Below are 24,375 nucleotides of genomic sequence, written 5' to 3'. Positions count from 1 at the left end.
ATAGTTTTACTTCCTCATTCAACAAACATGCTTTGAGTGCTGGAATTTGCCCTAAAAAATGTGGCACCTCACAACGGCCAACAGTCCCTCAACATTAAATGGATCCACAGAACGTGGTCAATTCATACGGTGGAATACGGATCTTCCTCAATTTACAATAGGCTTACGCCCCTCTAAACCCATCCCAAATTGAAGATATCCTAAGTCTAAAGTGCATTTAATGCACCGAACCTATGGTCATAGCTCAGCCAAGCCCAGCTTCCACGTGCTCAGGACACTCGCGTCAGCCTACGGTTGGGCAAAGCCTATCTTACCATAGTGTTGACCATCTGGTGTCACTTAGTGAACACTGTACAGAAAGTGACAAGCAGTGGCCGTGTGGGGACAGGATGGCTGTCACCCTATCGGCTGTTGACCCTGCCGATCGCTGGCTCGCAGGGGGACTACGCTCGCTGCCCAGCACCACGAGAGAGGCTCAGACCACATATCGACACCAGCCCCGGAAAAGATCCAAGCTCAAAATTGCAAGGAGGGTTTCTACTGAATGCGTAACGCTTTCACAGCATCGTAAAGCCGAAAACCCATCACATCAGACCACTGAAACCATCTGAACTGCCAGTTACACCCAGAAGAGAGGTGCTGACACGCACCACATCACTCTCCGAAGGGCAGAGATGAAACGTCCAGAGGAGGTAAATCCGCGGAGACGGCGAGTGGACTAATGTCCGCCAGCTCAGGGGAGGGGAGGAGGAGTGGCTGCTGCGGGGGGTCTCACTGTGGGATGACCAAAGCCTCTGGAAGCCGGTGGAGGTGGTGGCTGCACGGTGAACACTGTCAGTGCACTAAACGCCTCTGAACCGTAAACTCTGATGGATGGTTAATGTTATACAAATTTTACCTCCCACACTCCAGCCAATCTCTCTCACCCTCTTAAAAAGCTGCGCCCTTCCTTACTGCCATGCCTTTTCTCTGTATGCAGTTCTCAGTCCACCTCTTTCTCCCCAGAAAACTCCTATGCATCCTTCAGGACCAGTTCAAAAGCCCTTCCAACTGGGCCCCCAAAGCATCTCTTCTGCCTCTACGTAACTCCACCCTCAGTGCAAAGGACAGATAAGCTGCCGCCTGTCTGTCTGCTCCGTGAGACAGCAAGTTCCTTGGGGACAGAAACACATCCTGTTCAACTGCAATCCCCAGGGCCTGGCATGATGACTCCTGCATCCTTTCAGTCCACAAATACTACAGGAGGCCCGGGATTTGGTGAAGAATGAATAAAGGAGAAAATCATTGGGGGGGGGCATCTCAAAAATTTAAAAATAGAAATTCCAGAGGATCCAGTAAGCCCACCACTGGCTATTTATGCAAAGAAAACTAAAACACTAATTGTTTACGGCGGTACTATTTACAAGAACCAAGATGTGGAAGCAGCCACGTGTCCATTGACAGACAGATGGATAAAGACGACGTGGTGTCTCACATACAATGGAGTATTATGCAGTCATCAGAACGGAAGAGAGCCTGTCACTTGTGACAACGAGGATGGATCTAGTGAGCATTACTCTAAGTGAGATAAGTCAGACGGAAAAGACAAACACCGCATGATCTCACTCATCTGTGGAATGTAAAAAACTAAGTAAACAAACAAAAAGCAGAAACAGACCCCTAAATGCAGACAGCAAAGTGGTGGCTGTGGGGGAGACAGGACGGGCGGGATGGGTGCTGCCTGGCTTCACAATACGCAATACGTCCCCCCGCCTCCCGGGGAGAGCAGAGAGGACAGGCCACCTCTCCAAACACTTCCTGCCTCTCTGAAGCCTGGCGGCACTTCCAGGTGGAGCTTCACACAGCACACGCACACGTCATACCCTCCACACTGTCGGCACACGGCCTGCGCACTCCCATGGGGAGTGTCACTTACTCTAGTGCTTGAACGGCACCCCCCAAAACTCACGTCCACCCAGAACCTCAGAACGGGGCCCGATATGGAAAGAGGGTCTATGCCGATGTAATTAGCTACAGATGTTAAGATGCAAGCATCCCGGCTTTGGGCAGGCCCTAAATGCAATGGCCGGTGTCTTTTTAAGAGAGCGGAGGGGAGATCTGGACGCAGAGACTCAGGGAGAAGTCCACGTAAAGACATGGAGGCAGAGATGGCAGTGACGGAGCTGCACACCCAGGACCCCCGGCAGCCCCCAGGCGCTGGGACGGAGGCGCAGGAGAGATTCTCCAGGAGGACCCTCCAGGAGGAGCCGACCCTCCAGCACCCTGATCTGGGACTTCCCGCCTGCACCACTGTGAAGCCGTACACTTCAGTTGCGTGATGCCCCTCAGATTGTGATCATTGTTATGGCAGCCCTAGGAAACTACTCCACGTGCTAGCATTCCAGATAATTTACCATGCCCGTCATCTGTCTCCTGTCTCTAGAATGTACATTCTTAGAGCTCTGCCTCTTTATCCACCGATGGGACCCAAGCTCCTACAGCAGCGGCCCGTCACGTAGCGACAGATCAGTAACGACAGATGAACAACTGATAAAACATGCAGGCTTTTGGGGCGCCTGGGTGGCACAGTGGTTAAGCGTCTGCCTTCGGCTCAGGGCGTGATCCCAGCGTTCTGGGATCGAGCCCCACATCAGGCTCCTCTGCTATGAGCCTGCTTCTTCCTCTCCCACTCCCCCTGCTTGTGTTCCCTCTCTCGCTGGCTGTCTCTGTCTCTGTCGAACAAATAAAATCTTTAAAAAAAAAAAAAAAAGAATATTTATTAAAAACAAAAACAAAAAAACACGCAGGCTTTTGGTCAATCCCCCTGGCCCTGAATCACAACTCCACCATTTACTAGTCATGTGACTACGGGCAAGTCCCCAGACCTCTCTGAACCTCGGGTTCCTCTTCTGTCGGGTACAAGTAATAACAGCCACTCCCTCGTGGCGCTGTTACTAAGGCGTAAATGCTTGTAAAGACTTACAGCGTGTCTGGTACACAGTAAGCCCTCAAATGTTAGACGTCAGAAATGGAATCATTCTAAAATAAATCAACAGTGGGTCCCAGCAGAGGCGATTATGTCGGGGGACTTGTCACCTAGTGGGCAGAGGGGTGGAGGCCAGGGAGGCTGCTCAACCTCCTACCATGGCCACGACAGCCCCCAGCACAAAAAATCGATCCCGCCCCAAATGTCCACGGTGCCAGGCTGAGACACCCAGACGTCAGGTCCACAGCGGAACCAGCAGGACATCGACCCAGACTGAGAGCACAGACACTGAGTGATAAACATGGGGATCTGACTCAGTGGCTGCCATCTGTAAGCCCCCAGAGTTTCTGCAGCCCAGGTGTGGGGGTAGTCTGACCTGCACCTCCCCGGAGGCACCCTGCCACGCCCACTTCGCCCCACTATCCCAAACCAGTGGCACCATCGGCCACACGGACACATTTTCCAGGGCTGCCCTTTAGATACAAACTCCTCCTGCCTCCAGCTACGGGAGGTCTGCGGCTGCTCTGCTGGACCAGGACCAGGAGATCCAGATGGGGACAGCAAACCCCCATTCCCACATCCCCACCAAGGGGACGAGGATATTTCCTCTCCTCCCAGAGTACTGCCAACGCTGCAGGCACTGTGCCAGGAAAACGTTAGCGATGGCCTGGAGAAGAAGGGACCGTCTGGGGCCGACAGGCCTCCACGCCTGCCCCACGCACCCTGCATGGTCCGCGGCTGGGGGAAGACACCCACCAAGCCTGAGAACGGGGACAAGAGCAGGAAATGAGCCCAGCAGAGCAGCAGACCTCAGCCCACGGAGGAGGCTGCCGGGCCGCTCAGGCCCCCAATTAAAGCCTGGTACATCTGTCGGGGCGGCCTGGGGACAGACAACAGATTCCCCCGCAGACATCTGCCTCGGGAGGAGCGTGCTGACTACAGGCTTGGGGTGGGGGAGGCCACTGCAAGCTGCCGACTGCCGCCCAGGGGAGGGAGGGAGAGAAGGAAGGAAGGGGGGGTGGGAGGCGGCTCTTTTTATAGCAAGCAAACAAACAAACTGTTTTGCTTTAAGAAGCCAAAAAGGAAAAAGAAAGAAAGAGAGTGTGTCTCTGCTGGCTACTGGGAGAGCAGCAGGAGCCATCGGGGTTGGCCACAGGGAGAAGGCTAGGAGCCAGGCACGCAGAGGCCAGGGCCTGCCTTCTGGGGCCCCTCGGACAGCTGGGCACTAGGTCGGCCCTTGCCCGCCGGCCCCAGCGATGCGCTGGACCCCAGGCCATGCCATGTGTGATTCACCTGACTCCTCCCAGAACCCCAGGGATGCTTCCCCAGTTTCCCAGGGGAAGGGCTTGAGCCTCAGCCAGCTCGTGAGGCCACCGGCCAGCGAGTGAGAGAGCAGGGTGTGCCCCCCCCCTACACTGCCGTCTGGCATTCATGAGCAAGCCTCAATTGGACCCCCACCACCCCCCGCACCTCTCCCTCGTCCCCTTCCCCATCACCTGTGTTACCTCCATCCTTTCTCTGGTCTTCTGAGCCGTGAACTGATTCAAGGCACCGTGACCCTCCACCATGGCCTCCCCAGGCTGTCCCTCACCAACGTGACGCCAGGCAGACATTGTGTGTCCCTTCCCCGCTCCCATTGTTCACATAGAATGCAGAGCTGCAAAGCGGAGAGAAAGCTCCATCCCGTCCTACACAGCATGAACTATTTATAACCCTGAAAACATCTTTATTATTATTTTTCTTCCCCCCCCCCCAGAAACAATCTCACACGATCCTCAGTACACAGTGCCGAGGGCTGCAGGGCCGCGGGCCGGGGCGCTTCCTCTGGCCCTGCCCGGCGAGCAGATGGCGGCGTGGGCGTTAGGTACCAGCCTCCTGGCAATCTGAACATCTGTTCCCGTTAGAAAATGCTAATTGCCATCAATCAGGACAGCACCTACTCACATTTACATGCAAAAGCACACACGCAAAAAAAAAAAAAAAAAAAAAAAAAAAAAACATCTAAATTTCTCCAAGCACAACACTCCCTGCATCTTAACTAGGCGGGTCCGTGCCTTAGCCGCAGGAGGAGCAGCTGGGGGCCAGCCCTCATCTGGAAGGCTCCAACCCGGACCGCCCCAGGCTCTCCAGGACCTGCCCCCGGACCCACGACAAGGGAAGAGGTGGGGGAATCCCTGAGGCGGAGGCCAGGCTCCAGCCCCCCACGGTGGACACAGGGTCAGGTCACCAGAACAGAATGCCTGCAGAGACCCGATACTGCTTTCGGCTTTCCTACATTCAGAGGGGGCGGCAACCTCCCTCTGAGCGAAGGTTCTGCTTGTCTCCATTTCTCTCAGAAACAACCCCGGCCACCCTTCAGCCCAGAGGTCTGCTCCATTTCCAAGTCTGAAGGGTGGTCCAGAAGTTTCTGTGCCCTGAGTGCTTGTGTGGAAATGCTCTGCAGCTCGGGTGTGGCCCAGCACCCCCCCGCCCCCCTGGGCAGGGAAGGGACTCCAGCAGTACGTCAGGGCTCAGGAGGGACCGCAGCCTGGTGGCCGTTCTCCGTCCCCTAGCTCCAGGTCCTCGGGCTTCACCAGAGCCTCGGACCACCATTCAGCCGACCCATCACGCACTTCCCCAGACCTCGGTGATCTGGAACAGTCCTGGGAGACTAGGGGGAATGCAGAGGATGGTCTGCAGTGACTCAGGATACTGACAACAGGCCACAGGTGACCCTCCGCCAGCAATCTGAGGGCCCTCGGTGCTTCCAGAAGGTGAGCCTGAAATATCAGCCTATTTTATAATGAGAAACAACAATTTTCCTGAAAGTTCTTCCACACACCCACACACATACCCCAAAGAAAGCAAGCGCATTTGCCCATTCTTCTCCTGGGCGCGGGCGCTGTTTGCCAGCCGTTGCTGCTATGGGGCCCAGGCAGTGGTCTGAGGGGTCAGCTTGTCCGAAGGAGACCACTGTCTCACAGCCGATGAGTGAGGCCCAGGCTCCCCTCACCTGGGGATTGACGCCTCCAGGTGAGAAGGGTCCGAGCTAGAAGGCAGTGTCACAACCTATGTGGGCCACGTCCTGATTGGGTAGAAACAGGGTCTGTGAGTCCTGGCCCATGGCTGCCTTCCCTCCGCGTGAGACATGTCTACAAGATGCATGGCAGGTCTATCATGGGATATGGTTAAGAGAGGCCGTGGGTCACCTTTCTCCCCATCTACTCTAGTTCCCCAAAGCAAAGTATCTTTGTCAGGTGTTGAGCAGACAGGAAGGAGCTGGGCAGAGAGAGGGAGGAGAGAGAGGAGGAGGGAGGGTGGAGAAACTCATATGGTCTTGCCTCCAAATCCTGGTCCAAATTATTCTCTTAACGAGGCTCCCGTGCTCAGTGCCTGGTAAAGACAGGTGCGATGCTGGGGACACAGCCATGTGATGCCCGTGAAGCGTGTCCCAGCTGGATGCCATGGCCAGCACTACTGTTCCTGCTCCCTGCCCTGCCTGTCCGGAAAAGAGAGACTTCAAAACCCACAGCGCCTGTTCCTGACCATTCCCCAACGGCAAGGGTAGGCGGCCATCCCTGTGGCCTGCATCACTCTCACCCCAGGTGCCATGGCCAGTAATCATCGGGACCCAGTAGGACTTCATGTGGACCCGTTCTATGCCAGGCTCCACAAGCTGGTACACCTATACCCGTGTTCTACTTTAACTGAGCTCATTATTGTCTTTGCTCAGAATTCACTGTTTCTCTCCACTAAGGTCTTGTGAGTGCTCCTGGGTGGAGACCTTGAACAAGGTCTCCTGGAGCTGTCCTCCCTCGCCTGGGCCCTCCCATGGTGCTGTCTGAGCCTCTGATTTCTCCTTCTGCCCAGGCTCAGACCTCTCCCCTCGGAAAAGCCACGGGCTTGGGGACCTAGAGAGCTCCTTCTCCGACACAAGGGACCAGGCATCATGTGGCCTTCCTCCCGAGCCCCAAAGCTTCCCCCATAGGACCCCTGACGGTCTGCTTCCCTTCTCACTGGAGACGCAGAGAATCCCCTTGAATGGGCATTGGTGGGAGCCTGGAGACCCAAGGACCATATCCACACCCCAAACCTAAGGGCCAGATCCTGCCCTCGGGGGCAGCTGTAGCCCTGGGATTCTTGACCCTGACATAGCACTCTGGACATTGGCCAGGTCATTCTCTGCTGGTGGCGGGCTGTAGGAAGGGGCTCCAGACATGGCCAATGTCCCCTGGAGGGCATAGTCGCCCTCAGCCGAGACCCAGGGCTCTGACCGGAAAGCCTCATGGATGACAACCACATCCCAGGTGGTCAGTGCTCCCTCATGGAATGACAAGTGTCAGGGATGCAGTGGAGCATGACCCATCCTGCCTGGGAGGTTGGGGAGGGCCTAGGAAACCCTCAAGGAGGCATGGCAGTTGCACTTGGCCTGGAAGGACTAGCTGGGTATACACCAGCTGTGGGAGGGGTGGGGAGGGGGAACAGGAGCCACCAGAGTGACAACAATGTGGGCAGGACAGCCAGGAGAGAGGAAGGGGGCAGGACAGGTTCAAGGGAGTCAGACCTTAGAAGTCAGAGTCAGATGTCACAGGTCACACATCAGTCCTATCACTTCAGAAAGCTCCTCTGCATATTTCCACATCCCTTCCACCTTCTGCCTGGCTTACCTCCTTCCTCTTTTTGTAGCTTTCCTGCCTAACAGCTTTGCTGAGTCCTGGAAGCTGCCACAGGCCTCAGTTAAGCAAGGAAACACAACCATGGTCATTCGTCCTTACCATCCCAATAAGATCAAAAGAGGACAAAGTTTTCAAAACAAACTTTGCAATAATAATAACAAGCAATGAAAATAAGCAATGACTTCCAGAGAGAAGGAGAGGATGGATGGATGGGTGGATGGGTGGATGGATGGATGGATGGGTGGGCGGGTGGATGGGCGGGTGGATGGGGGATGGATGGGTGGATGGATGGATGGATGGATGGGTGGCTGGGTGGGTGGATGGGTGGCTGGGTGGGTGGATGGGCAGATGGATAGGTGGATGGATGGGGGATGGATGGGGAATGGATGGATGGGTGGATGATAGATGGATGGATGGGTGGATGGGTGGCTGGGTGGTGGATGGACAGATACATACACACATATATAGATGGATGAAAGATACATGGATGGATGGATGGGTGGATGGATGGATGAACAGATAGATGGATTGCTAAGTACCCTGTAAACACTGTTCAATGAGGAATGCTGCACCCATCCTCTTGGACAGGGTCTGCTATGGAGGAAGGGTGTGCGGACACAGGTCTGCTATCACAGCCCCACCTAACGATCGCTCCATCACTCCACAGGGCCATATGTGATCCATGATTCAACTGTTGTCAGAGTTAAGGGAGAGCATTTCAAGAGAGACAAAGCACTGTCTAGAACGTTGTGTCAAAGCTATCCTATGGGAATAGGATATGGAAACCTATGCACAGAGCTATGGGAGGAACAAAGCAGCAGCAGAAGCCAGTGCCCTTAAGAAACCTGAGAGAAAAGGGGACCAGTGGAGGGGAACCCAAGAGAACCTCCATGGGTAGAGAACGTAGAATGAGGCCTTCTCACCGCCCTGTGCAGACTGGGAGGGGCAGCACCAGAGGACAGAACACAGAGAGGGTGGAATCTGGGCCATGGCAACTTGGCATCCTTCCCAGAGAGTGTCCCCCCCAAACCCGGGACGATCAGCATGCCTGCTTGGGACCCTGCGAGAGAAACCACAGTGGCCATGTGGTTTTGGGGGAGAGGAGTGTCAGCCTTAAAAAAAAATCATTTTATTTTTAAATCATTTAAGACTCACAAGAAACTGCAAGGAAAGTACAGAAAAATCCCTTCTGTTACGGGCTAAATGGTGTGTCCTCAGAATTTGTACGTTAAAGCCCTAACCCCCTGCAGTATCTCAGAATGTGACCACATTTGGAACTGGGGTCTTTAAAGAAGTCATTACATTAAAATGATGTCATGGGCTGGTTCCTAATCCACCCATGGCTGGTGTTCTCATGGAAGAGGAGATGCGGACACAGACACGCCCAGAGAGACGACCCTGTAAGGACACAGGGAGAAGGTGGCTGTCGGCAAGCCCAGGACAGGGGCCTCGGAAGGGACCACCCCACCGCCACCTTGAACTTGGACGTCCAGCCTCCAGAGCCATGAGACAGTACACCTGTTTACCGCCCAGTCTGTGGTCCTAGCCTGAGCATACACTTGACATTACTACGGCACGTTCTCAAAGCCATACCCCGCTCTGGGCATGCAAGCCCACGACACAGCTTGTCCAAGCTTCCCCGGTTTTGAGCTGGGACCTATGCACCCTCTCTTGTCAGGGCTGCCCGAAGGACCTACGGTGAAGGGCTCGTTTCATTCCCAACTTACCGGAAATACAGGCTGTACGTGAGGAATATATACGCTATACACAAGGGATTATTGGGGAAATGGAATAAAAAGGACAGACAACATAAAGCCCAATGACTCCTCAACAGATCCACCAGATATAAAATCACTCTTACAAAAGACCCTCAGTGCTCACTCCAGCTTCTGCACTCATCTTCCGGGGAACCGTGGCAGCAGCTCACGGCAGGCTCTGCCCACACCCCTAACTTTGAGCAGCTCTGATGTGGACCGTTCGAGACGTGGGATCTGAGCCAGTGCTGCCCCCAGAGAGCCACTGTGGGTTCCAACTCTGGATGGCCCAACGCTAATCCTTCATCTGCGGCTCAGTTTCCTCGTGGAACTCCACTCACAGGGCTGTCGTGAAGATTCCCAGGGCAATGGGAACCTTGGACAGATGGCCTGCACACACGTGTCACCACAGGACGTCCACCTGACCCGTCTCCTCACCTTCGATACCGCGTTAGAAACCCAGGCCCACGGATGCCTCCCACGTGAAGGTGTTCTAGGAGTGTGTTATCTGGTCTTGGTTGAATTGGGTTCTTGGGTTTACCTCCTGATGGCTTCCTGGTCCTTCCATAATGCTGACATCCTAATGAACCCCCACTGGTGGCGGCGGGAGGCCACACCCGCGAGCTTCCTGTAGCTCCAGCCGCTACTCGGCAACACTCCACTCGGTGACACAAGGTCACTCAAAAACACCATCTGTCCAAGCTCTACCTCCTCTCCTACCCCAAAGAGGCAGAGAAAAATGATTCTGGCCTGCCTCCGCGCTTTCCCTCTGACACACGCGCACACACAGAACTAAAGCCAGGCTTGTCCCGACCTCTACTTCCAAATTAATTTTTCTTCCTCACACATTTGCTGACCCTCCTTTTCTGTTCTTTGCCCCACAGAACACAGATGTCTTTGAAAGCACCAGGCCTGGGAATACCTAATGTGCCCTTGTAAATCGGATAAAAAAAGAATTTTCTCCCAATCCATAAAAATCCTTGCTTGCCCGTTTGCCCTTTAAGTGAAGTTCACGGCCAGCCCACGCGTCGATGCAGAGGAATGAAGGGAGGGTCCCATGGAACCGCAGGGGTGCCGCCGGGCAGTGGGGTCAGCAAGAACGGTGTCACCCTCTGGGTGAGGCTGACCCACAAACCCTCACGGCCCCAGGATAGTCACCCAGTTTGAATGCAGAATCCGTGAATGGATGCCGATCCAGGCGGATGGACACACCTGTCGTGGACACTCCTGTGTCTCCAGCTGGGACATCTTTAAGTCACACATTCCACGCAGCGACTCTGTATGACGGAGACCCTTCAGGTCCTTCATGCACACATGTGTCAACCAACATCCCGAAGCATGAAGATCCTCCCTCCCTCCCCTCCGTGCACCTGTGGATGGCAACAGCCATTTTCTAGCTCTTCCCCGAAGACACGGCCGTTCTTCTGACACTCAGCCTGGCACAGGAAGGTGGATCAGAAACAAAGTTTTCCCAGAAGGCCACCTCGCCCACATTTGACTTTTGCATCCATCAACATCGGTGCAGCGTGTCCCAGGCTGTTTCCTGCCTGCGCTCCTCCTTGTCCCCGATGCCATTTGCTCCTCATTCTAGTGTCCTCGTGCCCACCCCCCCACAGCTCTGGATTCTCACTTCTGCCATCGTCGGCTTGACTTTACTCCTCCTGGACCCGGCTGGGCTCCTTCGTCTTCAGAGCTGGCTCGTTCCAAAACTGCAGCCCAACAGCATGCCCATCCCATGGCCTCCCCGGGCCTCCTTCCCTCCCCTCCTCCACCCCCACTCCGACTTCTCCTTCCAACCCCTTCCTTCCTCCAGGGACACCCTCACACGCAGAACAAAAGTGTGTGCTCCCCACCTGCCCCACAAACTGCTCGTTTTCAGGTCTGGATTTGGAGTCTGGCTTTTTAAGTCTTAGTTTGCTCTCAAGACCCATCTCAATAGCATGATGGCGGGAGGGGGTGGAGAAGAGCAAATCCAGGACACGAGAGGGGACCTCAGCTGAGGACCACATGGCGCCACTGCCTCCTACTCTCCGCAAATGGAGGTCCTGGGACCCTGGGGAAGGGTTTGATCAGAAGTCCCATCTTCCAGCTCAGAGTCGCTCTGGCCTTCACTTCCCGATGCGCCTACAGGCACATTCTCGGCATCCTCTTAAAAGTGACAAGCGTCCTAGCATCCATGTGAAATCCATGGGTGCGGGGCCCATGGGGGGACATGTAGAGGTCAGTGCCTGGGATCCCCTTCCTCCCAGCAGTCTTGGAAGGCACAGTGGCTAGAATGATGTCCCCTAAAGGCATCTGTCGAAGACCTGACCCCCACAACCTGTGAATGTGATCTTATTTGGACTTGAGGTCTTTGCAGATGTCATCAAGGATTAAGTGAGGTACGAATGGAGTACGGTGGCCCTAATCCAATGGCAGGTGTCCTAATACGATGAGGGAAATTTGGAACACCCACAAGGGAAGGCACAGGGACAGAGACACAAAGCGGAGAGGCCATGTGGTGACAGAGGCTGGGTTTACCAGCCAAGGACCTGGGATCTGGGAGAGTCGGCGCGGCCTGCTGACACCTTCCCTTCTGATGTCCAGGCTCTAGAGCTGGGAGAACCGGTTCCGCTGTGCCCCTGTGGGGACGCAGCCCCAGGACACTCACACAGAGCATCTGAATGCCAAGTGCCACCTGGGGACCAGGGCCGCGCCCACGAGATGGCGGCCGACTCCCGCGCGCTCATCTCAGACGATTTCCATCTGGAGAGCAGCCTGCAGAGCTCGCCTTCCAGCTCCAGCACCGAAGCCGCATCTGGAAACGCTTCTCACCTTTAATTGTTCTAAATGCTGCAACACCCGAGTGACTAATAGGCCCTAATTGGACAGTTCTGCGGAGAGGGCTGCTCTGACCGCGCCCTCCGCGACCCGCCCAGCCCCCAGGGCTGCTCGCTCACAGCTCCAAAGTCCCCAAGAAAAGAACGCCGCCTGTTCTGTATTTTACGAATGTCTCACCAGGGCCAACAGGAGTTTAATTCTTCAACCAACACGTATGGGGCAAAGAACAGGATAGCGGGGGAGCCAGAAGCAGATGGGATCACGCATCCCCACTGCCTCCAAGGTTGTGACACCTGTGTGGGACAGACAGAAGGGCTCCTGGAGGCAAAGCCACGCTGGTCAATTCGGCGGGTGCTAAGGATTTGCCAGGGAGGTTCCAGGCCGTCCTTGTACCCCCGGAGGAAGGGCAGGGGATGGAGGGAGCAGGCAGTAGGGGAGGGCTCCGGGTCCTCCTCCTCTCCCTGCCTCAGGGGCACATCCCCAGAAACTGTTCCAGCAGCAAGTGCTCAGGAGCAAGGGTTAAAGCCCATCTCAACACCCTCCCCGAATCCTCCTTTTCAAAAAACATTTAGCAAGAAAAGAGGAACCACGGATGTTCCTAGAAGGATCCACGTTTCCAAAGACTGGCTCAAGCTAGAGTCTTCAAGCGAGACTCTCGGGTACAGGAGAAATGAGATGGCCCTGTGAGAAGGCAGAGGCACCAGCAGGCCGCGGCTCCACCAGCAGCAGCCCGGACTCCCTCACGAGTGGCAGGGGACGTATGAAGCTGCAAGTGTCAGTAAAGCATCCCATGAGCTTCTGGTGTAACTAGGTAAAGCCGAGCTCCCCTCTCCCCACCACGGGGAGACATTTACCTCAATGCTCCAGAAAGCTCTGTGTGCATTAATATTGCTGACGCGGGCAGCCTTTGCTTCGGCTTGGCCCCCCGAGGATGCCATGTGATGGATTCCAGTTTAACAGCTTTTAAAAACAAGCAGACAAGAGACGGGGCGTGATGGATGGCGCAGGAAACGCGCTCTTTCCGGGATGATTTATGGGAAGTCGCATGTGGCAGCTCAGGGATCCGTCCCTGAGGGGGGGCTGGGGTAGACAGATGGGTTCTCATGTTGAAGGGGGCAACACCTGACGTGTGCCGGCTTCACAGTTATGACACGCTCACCCTCTGCCCGAACACCAGAGCACGGTAGCCCTGATTTCGGGCCCACGCATGTCCCCGTACACGGCCATGTTTAAAAGGGACTTGAGGCCTGAAGCCAGTCTCCTTGAGCAGGAAGTGTGAACTCTGGCCAGACCTTCTCCCCTGCAGGCTTCAGGAGCACCCTCGGAGGGGCTGGAGGTCAGGGCAGAAGACCTTGTATATCGCTCAGCTCCAGAACACAGGTGGCCCCCCACCCCAGGAACATCTGGAGAAGGGTGGTACCATCTGCTTCATCAGAGTGGCCCTGACGCACGGCGTGGTGATGCCCTGGTTTGGGAGGATTCATATGGCTGGGTGAGAATGGCGAGGGGGAGGAGGGTAAGGGGAGGGCCGGGATGGAAGGGCCAAGACATGCACCCTGAGTTTTTCCAGGTTGCTGGCAAGCGGGTTCCCTCCCCAGCGCCCCGAAGCACTGATCTCCCCCAGGCCTCCACGACCGCCGTAAGGGACAAATCTCATTTTGTAGCAGATTAATTTCCATCCAAGTTTTTAATAGGGACTCAGAATTTACAGTAAAATCCAAATTGAATCCATATTTAAAGGATAAGGCTTAAGATGGGATCTAATTTATGGGACCCTTTCCAAGGCAGAGGAGGTAAGCTCCCCGGGCCCCCAGCAAGAACGATTCTGCAGGGGTCCTGAATGGTCCCGCATGCCCAGGGGGATGGAACAGCCCCACTCGCTGGAGCAGAAGCTCCAACAGCTTCTTGCCTGCCCTGACCCTGCCCGCCACTGACCCCGACGCGCTCTGAGGACGCACCTCAAAGGCGACTTGCTACCCCCACGGAAGGTGTGCAGGGGCTCCTCACAGCCCCTCTCTCTCCCCGGCTTCCCCCAGACCCCCATCCCCAGCCAGCTCTCCTCTTGCCCTCCGCCTACCAGCAGAGGCCAAGGCATGCTCCTTGGTGGGGGGGGGGGATCCCGGGGAGGGGGGCCTCCGGAGGGGGAGGGATGGCAGTCTGCTCCTCTCCCTGACTTTCTCTCCAGACATCAGAGCCCGAAGCACTGGGGCACCCGGCGGTGGGTTTGGCTCCCTCTGGAGCCCCTGTGTGGGTCCCCTCGAAAACAGCAGGGACCCCAGGTGGGCCATGCTGCCTGGTGGGAGGGTTGTTTGCAGGGCTCAGGGGCTGGCACACCCCCAACCACTGCTCAGTGTGCCTGGCCTCCCCCATCCCAGACCCACCACCTGCCTGAAGTGGATGAAAATACAGCCCAGCTTCATCTGCAGGCTTCAAACTGCTCAGCGTGACTGGGACACCAGAGTCTTCCCCTGGTGCCTTCTCTCCCCCTGACTTGCCCCCCACCCCCCACCCCAGGAGGACAGAGACGCAAATGCTCACTGCCCATTTCACCATTTCAAAGCCTGCCTTCAGATCAACAAGGGGCTGGAAAGAGTGGAGCAGCTCCAGGTCAACAGCAGCTTGCGTGAGCCCCCCTGAACCCCGAATCCCTCAGAACTGCCATCAGGGACCGGCCCGTCTGGTGCTTTTGGCTTCGACAACCCCAAGAAATGAGCTTTTTCCCTGAGGCTAGACCCTGCAATCTCCTTCAGGGAAAAGCGTCTTCTTCCAAGGGGTCACCTGCCCATAGGACATCGGCACTCTGCTGCCCTTCCTCCAGGGGCAGCACCGTATGCACGTGCTTGGAACCAGGATCCTGAGATTTAGGGGATGGCGCGTGACCCCAGGGGGGCTTGGCCAGCACTGAGGTCAGCCCCAAGCCATGTGCCCACTATGGGTGGTTTCACAGTAAGCACTGTGGGGACCCCCAGAGCTGAAGGGGTCAGAAGGTCCCATGGGATTGAGACCTTCCGAACCAGTGCACGGCCTGGCCCCTCTGTCCCAGGACAGCCTGGGGGAGTGTGAGCTTCCTCTGCAGGCTCTCTAAGGGGTCCCCAAAGGTTCAGTGATGGGGTGACAGAGTCATTTCAGTGTAGAAGGGTGGTGGTTTAAAATTCTCATCTCAAACAGGTCCTCAGACCCACCACTCTCACCTTGGCTCCACGACACAGCCACACCTCCTCCAGGCGTCCTGCTTCTGCTCTGACTTCCCTCCCTGTCCATTCCCCACACAGAAGGCAAGGTCATTTGCATGAACTCCAATCTGGTGATTCCATCCCTGGCTCAGCCACCTTCTGTGGCTCCTACCATCTTTAAGACAAAATCCCAAATCCTTATTTCTGGCCTAAAAGCTTCTGACTTAGGCCCTATACCTTCTATCCTGCTCCCCTGCTCGACTCTGGCAGACCAGCCTTTTTTGCTACTTCTCCAACATGCCTCGGGACCTTTGCATTCGCTGGGCCCCCTGCCTGAACTGCTCTCCCCGGGCCTGTGGGATGGTTCCCACCCTCGTTCCCATCGGCCCGGGGCTGTCCTGGGGAAACAGCAGACTCCACCACCCTCAATCACCTCCAACCACCTCTGTTCAGAGCCTCAGCATTCCACGTTACTCTACAGGTGTGCTCGTCCCACGAGAACGTAAACGGCAAGGGCCTGGCTTTATGCTCCCCGCGTCTCGGGCCGGCACCACCAGATCTGCACATCGGGGTGCTCGAGGACGGCCGAGTGACAGCATGCAGACCAGGCAGTGTGCATCAACGGCAAGAAGAGGGCCCCCAGCGCCCCGAGGCAGAGAGGAGAGCGCACCTCCACCATGGAGAGGGGATGGGCAGCACACGCCCGCAGATGCCCTGATACCCGGTAGAGAATCTGATTCCGTGTGCTCGGAAGCAGGCACCTTTCAAGGAGTACTAGCGAGACCAGCCTGTGCGCTCGGCTCCGTGCCCACGACTCTCGTTGGCATCGTGTGCTCCGCCCAGGAGAGGGTCCGCACACAGGCGGACGGCAGGGCGCGGGGTTCGCGGCGATCCCGCCCTGCGTTGGCTGAGCCCGACCCTCCAGTTTGGGGCAGTGTCTCCACAGGGAGCAGGGTGGCACTGAGCTTCCTGGTGATGTGATCCAGACCCAGTCTGGGTTTTGTCCCTGGCCTCGGGAATTCCCAAGGGATGGGAGCGTCACCTGTTCTCCCCACACCTGACGTCCCACTAACTGGGTGGCTCAGGGTCCTCAGACAGGCACCGACTGGAGACCCGAGCTTTCCCTTCCCCCTCAGGGGACAGAGGAGCGGAAGACAGGGTCCAGTCTTGTGGCCGGTGACATACTAGGACTCCAGTAAAACCCTGGACACCCAAAGCTCAGGGAGCTTTGCGACGGGTAAACACGTGGATGTGCTGGGAACGTGACCTGTGCTAACCCTACAGGGGGAGGGCAGACATCATCCCGTGTGTCCTTCGTTAGGAAAACGTAGCCATCGGTATGGCTCTTAAGTTCTGAGAGTTATTCTCGCAAATTATCAAAACGGAAGGTCATGGGACTTGTAGCTGGTACATCAGAAGCACGAGTGGCCCCCGAGACTTGTGGCTGGCGTCTGAAGAGGGACGGCCGGCTGGGGGACGGGCCCCAAGCCTGCAGGGCTCTACCACTAACCCGCTAACCCTGGGTCACTCCTGCCACAGCTGAAGTGGAGCGATCGTGTGGTGCCCTCTGCAGCCCGGCGGAGGCATGAGAGCCGCTCGCGGGCGGTGCTGCACGGAGAGAGCGCAGGCGGAGGGCAGATCCGTCAGCCTCTGTGGGATCTCATGCTAACCCCAGACAGTGGACACCACTCCCCATCCACCTTCCTTCCCGAGATAATACCTCTACAGCCAGGCGGATGGATTTCGGGTCACAGACGGCAGGCACGCCTTACGAATTCAAGCCATCACATTCCTGGGGATCTGCCAATGCTCTCCAGCCCACCCCAGAGCCCCCCAAAACACGGTGATCCGCACACCACAGCAAGCAGAACGTCCTCACCAGGCCATTCCCTCGTGCCAGCAGAACGTTCTTCGGCCACAAATACAGACTCCCAGGACTGTTCTGGCCGGTGGCAGCCTTACCTGGTAGTGGTGGGTGAGGTCTGCTTCGCTGTAGCAGGGAGGCCTCCCACAGGGTTCTTTCTGGAACTTTCTCCGGCGGAAGTTTGCTGGGAAAATAGTGAGAATCAGCAGGAAAAGCTTCAGGTTCTCAGAGACAGATTCTCAACCTGAAAGAAAAGAAAAGTAAAAAATGTAAATGCCTTGAGGCGAACATTTTCTTCTTGCTATAAAGCAAACACGGTGTGAGCACCCTAGAGAAGAGGGGCTGTGGCCACGAGGGATCACACCTCAGGGGACGGAGAGGAACTTGCCTAGAAACAAAGCATTAGGACCCTATCGCCAAATGGCAAGTGGCCGCTCCCTGCTGCGTGCTCAGCCCTCCCACCATGGTGCCCCCCCAACTCTTCTTTGACCCCCTCCCCCGTGCTGGCCCCATCTGATCTGGTCGCACCCCCCTTCACTTTCTGCCTCACCCAGTGCAGAGTCCAGGACCGCCTCACTGCTACCATTCCCGAAACTCTCTGGTCCCTCTCTTTTTTAAAAGATTCTTGGGTGATGTCACTCTCCTGACATAGCCCTCCAACGCTGTCCTTTGTCACCGGGAGAAAACACCCAGACTTGCTACAGTGCCCTGCAAGCCAGGTGACACCAGGTTTGAGGACCCCAACGCTTACATGATTTGGGGGGCTGTCTAAGATGATGAGGGCAAAAATAAGCTGCAGGGTCTTGCTTGGGCTGTGGGTTCACAGCTTCCTGGTAAACCTTCTTCTGCCCAGAGGTCCCTAGGCAGAACCCCCACCCCCTGCAGGCCTCGGGCCTCCAGGCTGTCCCCCCCACAAACAAGCGTGCCTCCCCCTGCACCACACCTTTGTACCTTTGTTGCTTGGGACCCTCTTCCCTACATAACTGCATGGCTTGCCCCTCGCTCCCTGGGACTCTGATATATGGCACCTTTCCAGTAGCCAACCCCAAGCAGAACACCCTATCCAACATGGCGGCCGCCCCCTTGGCATTCCCTCCTCCTCTGCCCCGTGAATCCCCCAGGACTGATCACATCTGCTACTATACAATGCATTCCCCCTGGATCGCAAGCGCCCTGAGGGCAAGCACTTGGGTCTCTTTTACTCAGTACTGATCCCCGGTGCCTACACCGTGCCCGGCACACAGTCGGAGCTCACTCAGTGTTTGACAGGTGAAGAAGTGAAGGAATGAAGGAACGAATGACCCCCTTTTCTTCTCCCCTATGCACACAACAGGCTTCTGTAGAAGAGTGCCCTTTAGCACACTCTGGACTCAGAATTCCCAGGAAGCTCAAAGGGCTGGTTCACTGCTGTCTGGAGGAGGTGGGGCGGGGGGCGGGGGAGGGCACCCAGGCCTTGGAAGTCCTTTCTTTGCTTCATTCCCTCCAGCCCCGTACCGTGCCAACAGGCAGATAAGACACAAAAACCGTTCAGGACATCCTCTCGCCTCAGCCCACAGAGACCAGCTCTGGGGCAGGGTCCTGAGTCAGGTTGGCTGGGGAGTGGTCTCCCCAGCCCGCCGCCATGGAAAGGCGCCCTCTGGTGCGTCCCCAGAAATCCCACAACAGAGCCTTAAAAAAGGAAACAAAAGACTACCAGTTTGTTTCTTTTCCTAAAATCCAGTTACTTAAAGGAGAACCACCCACATCCCAAATGGCAGGGCCAACCCCATAGAGCACCGCCATCCACAGAGAAACGCCCGGGCCCCACGCACCTTTCCAGTGACCATCCACGCCATCCACGCACAGCACCAGGAGCTGGGCATCGAGGAGAACAGAAAACAGCCCTGAGCTCCAGGAGGCCACTTGTCAACGGAAAAGCAAGTGTGTGATCTGTTCTCCTAGGTCGGTGCTAAATTAGGCAGTGGGAGAGGTGGCTGGAGTAGGGCCCCGGTACAGGAAGGGGAGCCCAGGTAGAGACGGCCCCAGGTGGTGACCAAGCAGGTGGGCAGAGAAGGCAGGCTTCTCAGAACCGGAGCCTGACCCTCAGCAGCCGGCAGAAAGGCAAGGGTCGGAACTCATTCCGCACCAGACCCATGGAACAGGAGCAAGATGGACAGGCGGACAGCGCCCCTGGGACCTAAACCCAAGAAGGACAGGTAACAAGGGACAGGGAGCAAAGACAGGCAGGGGAGAGGGGCCGTACAGGAATCCAGAGTGTCCCCAGACTCTTCTGTCCCCAGCACACTGATGGTTACACACAATTTCTGAAATCCGGGCCACCTTGTCCAGCGTGATGTCTTCACATCCCCCCACCGGCCCCCCCACCACTCGCGTGCTGAGCTCTGTGCCCAGTGCCCCGACTCTGCACACCTCCCTCAGGAACCGCGTGGCCCAGGAAGCAGAGGGTATTTCACTTTGCTGGTCGGTGCACAGCCGGCAGCTCTCAGACAGGGGAGCACGGGCCGTGGTCACTGGGACCGGACTGGGGTGAGCAGCCCTGCCCTGACCAGGCCTCGGGCGGCCAGGGCAAGAGCCAGCCTCACCACTGACCTGTTGTCCTTTGTCTCCTTAAATGAAAGATCATTTCACAGCTTGTCCCTGATTGAAACTGCACAGTCTCCCCTTCTCTGCAGGAGGCAACACCACCTGCCGCCCACAGTGCAGACCCGGGGGCCATTGCCCTGGGACTGCAGGACACAGGACTCATCAGCTGCCAGCAGGAGGGGCCATTCCCACCTCCTTCTTCACAGAACAAAGGTAAGAGGCAAAAGGCCAAGCGAGCAAGTAGCCATGAAATCTCTCAAGGCCCCAAGGCTGGCTCCGGGAAAAGGGAAAAGAAAAGGGGTGCCTGGGGGGCTCAGTCGGTGAAGTGTCTGCCTGCGGCTCAGGTCATGATCTCAGCGTCCTGGGATCGAGTCCCGCATAGGGGTCCTTCCTTGGAGGGGAGCCTGCTTCTCCCTCTGCCTGCCGCTCCCCTGCTTGTGCACGCACTCGCACACTCTCTCTCTCTCTCTCTCTCTGACAAATAAATAAATAAATAAATAAACAAATAAATAAATAAATAAAATCTTTACAAAAAGAAAAAAAACAAAAAAAGAAAAGAAAAGGAGAGCAGAAGGCCCGTGGGGCTCACAGCACAAGGCAGCCAGGCCTGTCCAGCTGAGGCCCAGGGTCAAGGCCAGGGTCTGCCGTACCAAATCCAGCAGGGGAGGGAGCTGCGTCTCCCCCTCCTGAGAACCATGTTCACTGTGCCCCACCACGTGCCAAGCACAGCGGTGGGCGCCCGCGGTCCCAGCCTCTGCCAGCACATAGCCTGGCGCCAGCAGCAGGCAGGGAGCCTCCAACTGCAGACCGTGTCCATGTCCTTGTGCCTCCTGCTGCTGGGGGTGGGGGGCACGCTGCAGAACCCCAGAGCCAGTGGACACAAGGGTTCCCTACCCCCTCGACCTGCTTCTTCAGAATCCAACCACCTCACTTTAGACGGGGGAGCCCTCAAAATAATTTGGGGGTGGACAGAAGCTTCAGTTTTCCAGGAAAGCTGGGCATAAGTGGTGGGGGCCCCAGAAGGACATGACCCCAGAGAAGGGCCTGACGCTGGAAAGTACCAGGCGTGGTCCTACCAAGGGCAAGGCCAGGGAGCAGGCTGGGAGGGTCAGTCTCAGGAAAGGTCTCTCCAGCACATTCCCACGCCTCCCCCTGTATCAGCCTCCAATTAAAAGTCTCTGGGGCCCATGGTGGCTACAGAGCCAGCCCAGCTCCCAGCTGTGCTCCCAAGGGGGCAGACAGCTGGGGCTGCCTTCGGTGCCCTGGCCCCCAAAAGCCTCCTGTTGGGATTCTTGCCATTAGGGAGAAAAGATGGAAAAATAAACACTGGGACTTCTAAAAAGTGTCTTTTGCAAAAAATAAGCCAACACAACACAAACAGGCACCAGCCCCAGCAGAAGTTCCTGCCAGAACAGACCTGTGGGTGGGAAGGTCCTCTGGCCACCCTCAAACTCCAGCCCTGAGAGGGACTGGGCAGTCAGCCCTTCCATTCCTCTCTGAGGACCCCTGTCCTCTGCCCACCACAGGGCTGGGAGATGGAGGGAAGGGGGGAGGGGGCCGCGGGAGGGGGAGAACCTGGCCAAATCATCGTCGTCATCATCACCACCACCAGTATCATCATCAAAATAGAACGGAGCTAGTCCTGTGAGGGCAGCCCCAGGTTGGTCTTTCTCAGCACCGTGCTCGGCAGGTGCCCAGCCAGCATCCGTTAAATGAACAAGGAAAGGAAGGAGCCACATCCAGCGAGCGGTGCGCAGGTGAGGGACGTTTCCTCACCGACCTGAAAACCAGCAAGTGGACGTCACCGTCATTCACTGGGGTCTTTGGGTGGCAGGGTCTCCGGTGCCGAGGTGTGGGGTGAGGTGGAGCCCCGTCACATTCTGCACGTGAACAGCAGAGCCCCCAGAGACGCACACTCACAGCTTCCCAGGCAGAGAGGGGCCCCAGCAGCAAAGCATCCCGGTTTTCCATGTCTCCAAAGAGAAAGGCAGCCCCGGACTTGGGGACACAGGGCAGGCTGGGGACAGCAACAGTCCTTCCCAGCCGGGGTCACCTGACGAAGTGGCTTTACGTATAGGATTCGAGCTGAGGCAACACAGAGAAGCAGAGACCCTCAGCCGTCATCCCTCATGCTGCGCCCCCTCCCTCAGCCTGCGGCGGGCACACGGGCCCCATCTGGGCAGGTGCGGCCCTGCAAGCTCAGGACTTGAACTCGGAGCCATTCCTCATCTGCCTACATTCCCCTTCGATGTCCCAGAGGGACTCAGGAAGTGGCGTCTGCAAATCCCAGGGGGCTCAGCTCGCCCACCTCAGAATGGGGCCTTTCTCCCCGAACTACACCTTTGCTGGTTTCTTTCATTGCGGGAAGGAACCTCTCCCCCAGCCAGCTCTGCCCGGCAGGAAGTGAAGGAAATCCAGAGGAACAGAAAGCAGGTTGGGGGCTCCCAGAGGCGGCGGCGGGGCGGGGAATGGGGTATCCACGGTCAGGGGGTGAGTTTGAGTTCCGACAGCACGGCCACCGTGCTGAGTGACGCTGTGCTGTGGATGTGAAAGCGGGCAAGGGAGCAGATCGCAAAACTTGTCATCCCAGGAAAACGCGTGTGAACGTGTAAGGGGACGGATGTCACCCCAGCTCACCGCAGCGGCCTCTTCCCAGTATGTACGTATGAGTCCTTATGTCGCACACCTTAACTCAGGCAAAGCTGCCCGTCACTTGTACTGTGGTAAAGCAGCAAATTCAAAGTAATAGCAAGGATTTTTTAAAAAACCACCGACACGTCCAAACCAAGCGCAGCCGCTTTTCCTACGGAGCACGCCGTCCGGTGGGTCACGGAGCCTCGCCCGCCGCAGACCCCGCACTCTGCGGGCTGGCAGGCATCGCTTCCTGTCCTCATTTCCCTCTGAAGCACTCCCCTCCCCTTGCGCTCCTGCCCCTTCTCCCGGCTTCTGTCCCCGGACCCCCCACCTCCGGCCCAGTGGGGTGATGGCGCTCGCCTGCCTCATTCCTCCCCTCCCTGACGCCTCTCAGACTGCTGCCCCCCAACACAAGCCAAAAACCAAACCCCGAGCCTGACAAAGCACACGAAGAAAGCACAACGGGCCACCTCTTCAGCCAGGAGAAGAACACGGGCGCTTCATTCCGGTAGTGAAGACGATAGGGAATACAGAACATTCTGAATAAATGAGTCTCCTCCTTCCATTTTTAAACCAGAAACCAGCTTCGTTCCTGACTCCACTCATGTCTTATGAATCCTGTCTCTGGCAAAAAAATAATAATAATAATAATTTGGGTTTTATTATATTCTGGCATCCAGTGGGAGTCGGTGACGACTGTAGCGTAGCTGAGCTGCTGCTGCTTCCTTTTTTAACACCAGTGAGTTTTAATAATACAGTGTACCTTTAGGTATTGTTGGGATGTTACATTGTTCAACGCATCCAACGGGAGTGAGAAGGCCCTTGTGCAATTTATGTGTCCTCTGCGCTGTGTTTAAAGCTTGGGAAATGGAGGGGTGTAATTTGGGAAGCAATTTTCCCCAAGGTTGGGGAAAGCAGTTTCTGACAGAGAGGCTGGGGGCTGTGTGACCCTAGTGACAGCCAGGCTTAGAGTGGGGGCCCCTGGGACTCTAGGCCCCAAACCAGAAGTGTTCCCCAAATGTGAGAGAACTCCAGCCAGCTGTGGCTGGGTTACACACAATCTCTTGGTGAGAAGGGGCTGCCCGGGGCACGATCCAAAGCGTTCCCAGGCTCTCCTGCACACCTTCCATGCTTCCCTCACCCCACTGGCCTGGCTTCCTGAGTCCAGGAATCAATGAGCCAGACTGAGATCCCCGCTCCAGGCACTCAGGGAACTTCAGGCCAGCTGTTCCCGCGAGCTGGCCCTTCCCGAAAGCACCATCCCAGCACCGAGAGTCCATCCGGTTCCTCCTACGCTAGAGACTGGGGACACAGATGAGAACACCACACGGGCCTGTCCCCAAGGGGCTGGCAGTGCACAGGGAGGGACAACAAGCAAACCAGAAATCCCAGCAGAGGAGGGATAGGGGCTCGCGCGAGGCGTCAAGCGCCACGGAACGGACCTCAGTTGTGTGCGGTGCATCGACAACAGTGCCTGGCACGGAACAGGGGCTCAGCAGACACGTGGGAGTGGCTGAAGGCACAGACGAGGTGCCAGTGTGTGGGACCCTCGGCAGAGAGAGGCCGCTCGCTCATCCCGAGAGGTGGGCTCGCTTCCCGGAGGAGCCCTAACGGCTCGGCAGCAGAGCGGGCGAGCCGACAGGCATGGAGCGCACGAGAGGGGCAGAGAAGAGACGCGTCTTCCAGGTCTGGGACTGGACGCACGGGAAGGCGAGGCCGGCTGCGCAAGCCAGGCATCAGATCCTGGAACACCTTCAACACCATGCGAGGACTTCCAACAGCCACCGGAAGAATTTCAAGCAGGAAACCATGCAGATTTGTCTCAGGAAGCTGGCCCTGGTGCCTGTGAGGCCTGGGCGGGAGTGGGTAAACACCGAGGCAGGAATCTGTCTGGAGGCAGCCGCTGGCTGTCACATGAGACACCGAG

At 56.7% G+C, this 24,375-nt stretch overlaps 1 protein-coding gene across 2 annotated transcripts in view; it reads right to left on the bottom strand.

Moving 5' to 3' along the window:
- RBFOX3 (RNA binding fox-1 homolog 3) overlaps positions 1 to 24,375 on the bottom strand; it is a 405,567-nt gene that overhangs the window by 288,933 nt on the left and 92,259 nt on the right. For both annotated transcript variants that reach the window (XM_045814230.2, XM_045814231.2), the window contains exon 2: positions 17,330 to 17,475. The gene's annotated coding sequence lies outside the window, so the exon portion shown is untranslated. The remainder of the gene's footprint in view (positions 1 to 17,329; positions 17,476 to 24,375) is intronic.

This window comes from Ursus americanus, chromosome 23, assembly GCF_024610735.1.
Source record: "Ursus americanus isolate L20-20 chromosome 23, mUrsAme1.1.p, whole genome shotgun sequence".
In the NCBI taxonomy this organism is placed as follows: Eukaryota; Metazoa; Chordata; class Mammalia; order Carnivora; family Ursidae; genus Ursus; species Ursus americanus.
The sequence above is the reverse complement of the archived record's forward strand: the minus strand, read 5'-3'. Positions and strand labels throughout refer to the sequence as shown.